Below are 8,661 nucleotides of genomic sequence, written 5' to 3' on the forward strand. Positions count from 1 at the left end.
GCCTGGAGCAGCGCCCACGTGCGGCCCGACGCGGAAAGGGCGGGGCCGCCACGGCCGGAGCGCGGCATGCTGGGGCTTGTAGTTTCCTGCGGGGTCCCCCAAACCTGGATTTGGCTCGCTGCTGGCTTGGAGTTGTGGTGTAACTTAGATTTTTATCTGACCCACAAACTTACCGAAGCCGGGGCAGAGTGTTTGACTGTTCCGTTTCAGGAGATGGACAGAGATCGTGAACTGCCTGCGTCAAAAACACTGCCTCCAGGGTAGCTTTTTAAAACTCAGTAGCACTGGGTTAAGCACATTTTTTGCACTTTGTATCCTCTCCCAACAATTTATGAAACGCACAGTGATTCCCACTTTGCAAATGAAGCTATTGGGATTTAGAGAGAGGTTAAGTAACTTGCTTAGGATCAATTTTTACGTGGCTAAGAGCTGGGAAATACAGAAATCAATCATTAGTCCCCTCATCTCCGGAAAAGAGACATCACCACCAATAACAAAGACCAGAGAACTCACACATTTATAGAGCTGAAGACAGAAATTTACTCTGGATGGTCCTCCAAAGACTAGTAATTCTACCTGTAGAAAAACACCAAATTCCAGAAATCTAGAACTAACATTTACTAGAGTTCTTACACATTCAAGATATTCTTTGAGACTGGAATATTAAAATTACTGACAAAATACAGGACAATATTGCACAGCACAGTATTACTGAGACATATTACACAGCAGATTTTCCCTGCCTTTCCTCCTGTTTTTCCTCACTCACCCGTTCCTTTTCCACCATTTGTCTTACACGTTTCTTTCTCTAACCCAATCTTCTATTCCACAAACTCACCCTGGGAGAGCCTCATTCCCCAAGGTTTCAAAATCTATCTCTCCGCTGATCACTCCTCAAATCTAGAACCAACCCATACATCCAACAGGCTTGAGTGGAAGGCTTCGCCAGGACAGTCTGCAGACTTTAGCTACTGATGCATTCACCCATAGAAGCCAGCATTGAGGGGGTTGGAGGAGGAGTGGAGAAGGAAAAGGAGAAGGAAAAATTTGTTTTCCAGAGATGTAATAGCCCTAATTAGGAAAAATTCAGAAATTGCAGAAAAATAGGAGAAAAGGAGGTATCCATAATATCATCATCCAGAAGTAATGGAGTCTAAGGAGGGTAGAGATATTTGCCCTAATCCTAGTATGTTCTGTTCTAGCAGAAAAGGCAATTTAGCATAGTGCTGCAAGGGCCTTAAGCACCAGATTTGTCTGGGTTCATGACCCTGGTTCAGTTATTCACTAGCCGTGTGACTCACTTTGTGAAATGGGTATTGATTAAAATAATGCACGTAAAGTGCCTGCCAGATAGCAAGTGAGTAGTAATATGTGTCCATTCAAACTTCCTGTTTCAGGTGCAAAGTAAGAACAAGCAAAGGCAAGCAGCGAGAACCTTTTTTCAGTTTTTTCTTTTTAAAGGCTCTTTAGGGAAAAAAAAAAAAAAAAAAAAAAAAACAGTCTCCTAGTTTTGAAATGCCCACTCTCCTGGGTCCTGTGCCCCACCTCCCACACCCCACCCCACCGCAGCCTCCTCCTGGCCCAGCTATCTGAGGCAAACATTCCACAGCAGTGGTCAAGAAGACACAGAAAGACAGCTTATGAGTGAGAGAGAGAGTTCTTTGCCCTTTGAACTCAGGATTCCTGACCTCAGGGGTTTCTAGCCTTTTTACCACTAAGGACCCTTTCAGTTATTTTCCCCCCAAAGTTGTGCAGGATTTGTGCCCACAATAAAACAGCATCAATTAACTTATAACTACTTCATTTTCCTTTAAAAAATTGAATCCAAGTCCTATATAACAGCCAATACAAGCTTCTGCCCAGCCAGAGCCTACCAGCATTGCCTCAGTGTGTGTTAGGGTTTTAGTTGAAAACAAAGAGGTAGCTGTTAGGGACCCCAGGGAGCCTGGGGGAAAGGTTAAATGTGATTAACATCCCGCCTTTGGCAATAATGAAAACAGCTCAAAGGACCTTATCAGTATTGAGGACCTGGCATTCGGATCCCAAGTTTTAAATCACTGCCTCATTTGATAGAGAGGCTTTAGGATAATGTCATTTTATTTTTTAAGATTTTATTTATTTATTTGTTAGAGAGAGAGCACAAGCGGGGGAACTGCAGGCAGAGGGAGGAACAGACTTCCCCATGAGCAGGGAGCTGCCGGACTCAGCCCCAGTGAGAGCATGACCTGAGCCAAAGGCAGACACTTAACCTGATGCTTAACCGACTGAGCCACCCAGGTGTCTCGCTAATGTCGTTTTTTAAAAAAGAGGGGCACAGGTGTGCCTGAGGGGCTCAGTGGGTTAAGCGTCTGCCTTCAGCTCGGGTCATGATCCCAGGGTCCTGGGATTGAGCCCCATGTCAGGCTCCCTGCTCAGTTGGGAGCCTGTTTCTCCCTCTCCCACTCCCCTTGCTTGTGTTCCCTCTCTTGCTGTCTCTCTGTCTGCAAATAAATAAATAAATAAATAAATAAATAAATAAAATCTTTGAAAAGTAAATAAAAAGAGGCGAGCAAACCAATAAAAGAGAAGGGTACTTTGTAACTATTAAATACAACTTACATACTTGGGGAAAACTATATGTTAGGCACTGTTAGGGAGTAAAAGGGAATTTTTTTTTAAGATTTCATTTATTTGAGAGAGAGAGAGAGAGACAAACAGGGGCAGAGGGAGAGGGAGAAGCAGGCTTCCCAATGAGCAGGGATCCTGATGCGGGGCTCAATCCCAGAATCCTGGGATCATGACCCAAGCTGAAAGCAGACCCTTAACAACTGAACCTCCCAAGTGCCTTGTGAAAGGGAATTCTTTTTTTTTTTTTTAAGATTTTATTTATTTATTTGATAGAAGACACACAGAGAGAGGGAACACAAGCAGGGGGGAGTGGGAGAGGGAGAAGCGGGCTTCCCACAGAGCAGGAAGCTGATGTGGGGCTCCATTCCAACACCCTGGGATCATGACCTGAGCTGAAGGCAGCCACTTAACAACTAAGCCACCCAGGCACTCCTAAAAGGGAATTCTGCAAGTGTTTAAGATTGTGTCAATTGTGATAAAAATCTGTTTTTATAGATTTTTGTTTGTAAGATTCTGATTTTTGCCTGAGGGGAGTGATTGAATTCCCCACTGCAAGATATCACCTCCTCCAAGCAGCCCTCCTTCCTCTTTCCTCTAATTCTTCCATGTTTTTATCCATTGTGGCATTTATCACACTGTGGACTCTTGGGAATTAGAGATGGTGTCTTTCTCACTCTTGGAAACTCAGCCCTCAGACAGACCTTGACCCAGAGCGGCTCAATCAATGCTTGTTGAATGGACAGAAAGTAGCAGAAGGAGCAGACAGGAGCACTTCTCAATTCTAAGTCACACGCTGAGGTCCTTTCTGAGAAGGAGGGGAGGAACCAACATTTATTGAGCATCTGTTATATAGTACAGTTGTGCTGTGGACACCCTATGAACTTCATTTTAACTAATTCTCACAATATCTCCTTCCGAATTAGTCATTATTATTTCCAGTTTTGCAGAGGAAATGGGATCTGAGAGGTAACTTGCCCAGGGTCCCAGGTAGTGAGTAAAAGAAAACAGACTCAACATCAACTTTATCTGACATCAAAGTCTATGTTCTTAACTATGCCCCAAAACCAAAATGGCAAGGTTTCATGAAGACACGGAGAACTAAACCTGAGGCTGGTTCTCCCTGCCTCATGTTCTGGAGACTTAGGAGCTCTCATTTCTTCTTTCTGTGTCTCTGCAGGAAGGCTTTTTCTGCCTTGCTTGCACAAATTCCAGATGGCCTCTGACTCCCAGGCAATTCAAGCATCCCGAAGAAAATTACAAGCATCACTCTTGTCTCCATTCCAGGTCATTGGCCAAGGGAGTCTACTGGGCAAAGAGTGAGATGCCCTTGCCATTTCAAAGAGCTGAAGGCTGAAGGTTCTGGTGGTGTTCTGAGCCACCACCTGGCTGTGGAACAGGAAGGTGGCAGGAAGCCGAGTCAACATATGTATGTGGTCTGTAGAATTTGCAGTCACTGCACCAGACAGAGTGCTGGGGTCTTTGCTTTGGCCTTGACTGGGAGCCCCTGAGCTAGACCCCAGTCTCCTGGGTACAACATTCCACAGCCCCAGGGGTGCTTCCAGCATACAAGACTGTTCTCACTATCCTTAGAAATTACAGATCTCCACACCCCTCCCGGTCTTGAGACCTACTCAGTTTCTATTTCTGCCTCTCAAAGATACTCCCTTTCAGAACACCAAAATATTATCTTTGACCATAGGCTTTAACCAAAGGTGGAAATGCTGGTTGTTTTCAAATTGATTTTGTAATTATCCAGAAATACAGACATTCTATGAAGCAAGAGGAAGTATTATTCAGCCCTCAAAGATGGATGTCTGAGGTTACTACTTCCCTTCCTGGCCTAAGGGAGATGTTAGAGGTACTTTGAGAGTCTGACACCTCACTAACTGTACATTCCTCAGTTAGGCATTCAAAGCCATCTACAGTCTGTTACCAAACTAGCTTATACGGTCTTATTATTTGTTTTTGGGTTTTTTTTTTTTCAGTGTTCTTGTTTTATACCTTCACTGTTATAAATTGACAAGTAACTGTACATATTTAAAATGAATTTTGACATAGGTATATATCTGTGAAACCTCCCTACCCCCTCAAGATGATGAACATATCATCACTTCTAAAGGTTTTAACCCTTCCCTACCTCATTTCTTTAACTGAATCCTGCTCTGCAGCCAGGCTGATCCTCTCCAGAATGAGCCCCCAGTAGCCCCCACCCCCAACTCCCAAGTCCTTCCTTCATCTTGCAACCTTCCCTGACCTTACCAGGTCCCAGCTCACCATTTCCTTCATCAGCCCCTCCCAGTGCCCTCTCACCGTAACCAAGTGGGATTTATCTTAGGAACACAAGAGTGAGTCAACACCAAAAACTTAATATAATACATCATATTAATAGAATGAAGAGGGGGAACCATACAATTATCTCAACTGAGGCCAGAAAAGGCACTTGACAAAAATCCAGCACCCTTTCATGATGAGATCTGTCAGAATACTAAGACTAGATGGGTGGCTCAGTGGGTTAAGCCTTTGCCTTTGGCTCAGGTCATGATCTGAGGGTCCTGGGACTGTGCCCCACATCAGGCTCTCTGCTCAGCAGGGAGCCTGCTTCCCCACCCCCCGCCTGACTCTCTGCCTGTTTGTGATCTATGTCAAATAAATAAGATAAAATCTTAAAAAAAAAAAAAAAACACCACTAAGACTAGAGCTTCCTCAACATGATAAGGGGCATTCATGAAAAACCTATAGAAAATGATATTTGATAGCAAAACTGAAAAGCTTTCTTTTATGATCAGGAACAAGACAAGGATGCCCTCTTTCACCAGTGCTATTCAGCATAGTATTAGAAGTTCTAGCCAGAACAATTAGATGAGAAAAAGAATAATAGGTACCCAGATTGGAAAAGAGTAAAACGACATCTATTTAAGGAGGACACAATCCTACATATAAAAAAGTTCTTAAAAATTTCACAAGAAAACTACTAGAGCTAACAAATGATTTTGGCAAAACTGCAGGTTACAAAATCAAACAACAAAAATTAGTTGTTTCTATACACCAGCAATAAACAATCTGAAGAACAAATTAAGACAGAATTCCAGTAACAATAGTATCTAAAAGAATATCCATGAGTGGGGCACCTGGGTGGTTCAGTGGGTTAAGCTGCTGCCTTCAGCTCAGGTCATGATCTCAGGGTCCTGGGATCAAGCCCCGCATTGGGCTCTCTGCTCGGCGGGGAGCCTGCTTCCTCCTCTCTCTCTGCCTGCCTCTGCCTGCTTGTCATCTCTCTCTGTCAAATAAATAAATAAAATCTTTAAAAAAAAATTCCATGAGTAAAATATAATCAAGGAGGTCAAAGACTTGTACGCTGAAAACTACAAAACTTGCTGAAAGACATTAAGTCCTAAATAAATGAAAAGGCATCTTGTACTCATAGATAGGAGCACTAAATGTTAAGATGTCAGCACTGCCCAAAGCAATCTAAAGATTCAACATAATTGCTTCCATAGTTCATAATTCAAATTTCCTGTAACTTTTTTTTCAGAAATAGAAAAGCCAATCCTCAAACTTATATAGAACTGCAGGGAACCCCAAGAAAACAAAATAATCTTGAAAAAGAAGTTAAGGACTCATACTCCTGATTTGAAAACTTATCATAAACCTAAAATAATCAAAACAGTGTGGTGATGGCAAAAGGAGAGATACCTAGACCAAAGGAATGGAAGTGAGTCCAGAAGTAAACTTTCACATATACAGCAAACTGATTTTCTTCAAGGGCGCTAAGGCTATTCAGTGAGAGAAAGATAGTTGCTTCAACAGATGGTGCTGGGAAAACTGGATTTCCACAAGCGAAAGAATGAAGCTGGACTTCTACCTCACACCATATACAAAAATTTACTCAAAAATGCATTAATGATAAAGAAGATGTGGTCCGTATACACTATGGAGTATTATGCCTCCATCAGAAAGGACAAATACCCAACTTTTGTAGCAACATGGACGGGACTGGAAGAGATTATGCTGAGTGAAATAAGCAGAGAGAGTCAATTATCATATGGTTTCACTTATCTGTGGAGCATAACAAATAACATGGAGGACAAGGGGGGATGGAGAGAAGGGAGTTGAGGGAAATTGGAAGGGGAGGTGAACCATGAGAGACTATGGACTCTGAAAAACAATCTGAGGGTTTTGAAGGGGTGGGGGGGGTGGGAGGGTGGGGGAACCAGGTGGTGGGTATTAGAGAGGGCACGGATTGAATGGAGCACTGGGTGTGGTGCAAAAATAATGAATACTGCTATACTGAAAATAAATAAAAAGCAAATTTAAAAAATGCATTAATGACCTAAATATAAGAACTTTATATAACCATAAAGCTCTTAGAAGAAAATGTAAGGTAAATCTTCATGATCTCGGATTTGCCAACAGATTTTTTCTTATTAAGTAATCTCCAGGCCCAATATGGAGCTTGATCTCACAACCCAGAGATCAAGGGTCCACGCTCTACCAACTAAGCCAGCCAGGTACCCCCTGACAATGGATTCTTACATATGACATCAAAAACTCGAGTAACAACAACAATAACAAAAATAGGTAAATTGAACTTCATCACAACTGAAAAATTTTTTGTGCATTAAATAACAATATCAAGAAAATGAAGGGGCTCCTGAGTGGTTCAGTCGTTAAGTGTCTGCCTTCGGCTTGGGTCATGATCTCAGGGTCCTGGGACTGAGCCCCTCCTCTCTGATTCCCTGCTCAGTGGGGAGTCTGCTTGTCCCTCTCCCATTCCCCTTGCTTATGTTCCCTCTCTCGCTGTCTCTCTGTCAAATAAATAAATAAAACCTTAATTTAAAAAAAAGAAAATGAAAATACAATATACAAAAGGGAGAAAACATAGTCAATTCTCGTTCCCCTCAATAGTTACAATTTATAAAATCACCATGAACACTGAATTAGTGAATACTGAACACATGCTCCTAGGGTTAAGATCCTGGGAGCTTTCGATGATAACATTTTCATAAAGAGATCAACACATAACCTCTCTTCTATGTGTTTTTGTTTAAAAATACCTTATTTAATATACACTGTTGATTGATTAACATTGAACTCTCAGCCAACAGCACTGTAACTCATGCCTGAAAGAAGCTTGTCCAACATGTGTTTTCTCCATAAGGCATCTCACAGCCTTCTTGCATTTACGAACACTAGACAGCACTCCACCACTACACGTGGGAGTCATATTAAATAGCAAAATCACCAATAAAAGACACAAAAATACTTAAAAAGTGGCACTACCAGACTATAGAAAGGATGCTTTCTAGAATCTGCGAGCTGAAATAAGAGACAAAGCACTACTTTTTTTTTTTTTTAACTTCATCTGGGAACATGCAGATTGGCAAGTGAAATGTTTTGCCACCATTCACATGTGCGTGGATGAGCACAGAAGTGCCATGAATATTTATTTGGGGATTACAAATACATTTTAGTGAGAATTCAAATTTCTATAAACAGAATCTGTGGAAGATGAGAATTGACTGTATTTGCAAATCATATATCTGATAAAGGTGTCATATGAAATATACAAAGAACCCCTAAAACTCAACAACAAAAGGTGACCCAATTACAAGTTGGCAAAAGACTTGAACACACACTTGACTTCTCCAAAGAAAATACACACATGGTCAGTAAGCAGATAAAAGATTCAGAACAGCATAAGTCATTAGGGAAAGGCAAATCAAAACCATGAGATACCATTTCATACCTATTAGGATAGTTCCAATAACACCTTTTAAAACTGAAAACAAAAGGTGTTGGTGAAGGTACAGAGAAACTGGATAATAGCAAAATGGATACAGACACTGTGGAAAACATTTTATCACTGTGGAAAAGTTTGATGGTTCCTCAAAAAATTAGAAATAGAGTTAGTTTGATTCAGCAATTTCACTCCTAGATATATATCAGAAAGAACTGAAAACAGAGACTCAAACGGATACTTAGATGCCCATGTTTACTGAAGCATTTTTCCAGCCAAAAGGTAAAGACAACCCAAGTGCCCATCACAGCAGAATA

The sequence above is a fragment of the Mustela nigripes genome, chromosome 3, assembly GCF_022355385.1.
Source record: "Mustela nigripes isolate SB6536 chromosome 3, MUSNIG.SB6536, whole genome shotgun sequence".
Classification (NCBI taxonomy): domain Eukaryota; kingdom Metazoa; phylum Chordata; class Mammalia; order Carnivora; family Mustelidae; genus Mustela; species Mustela nigripes.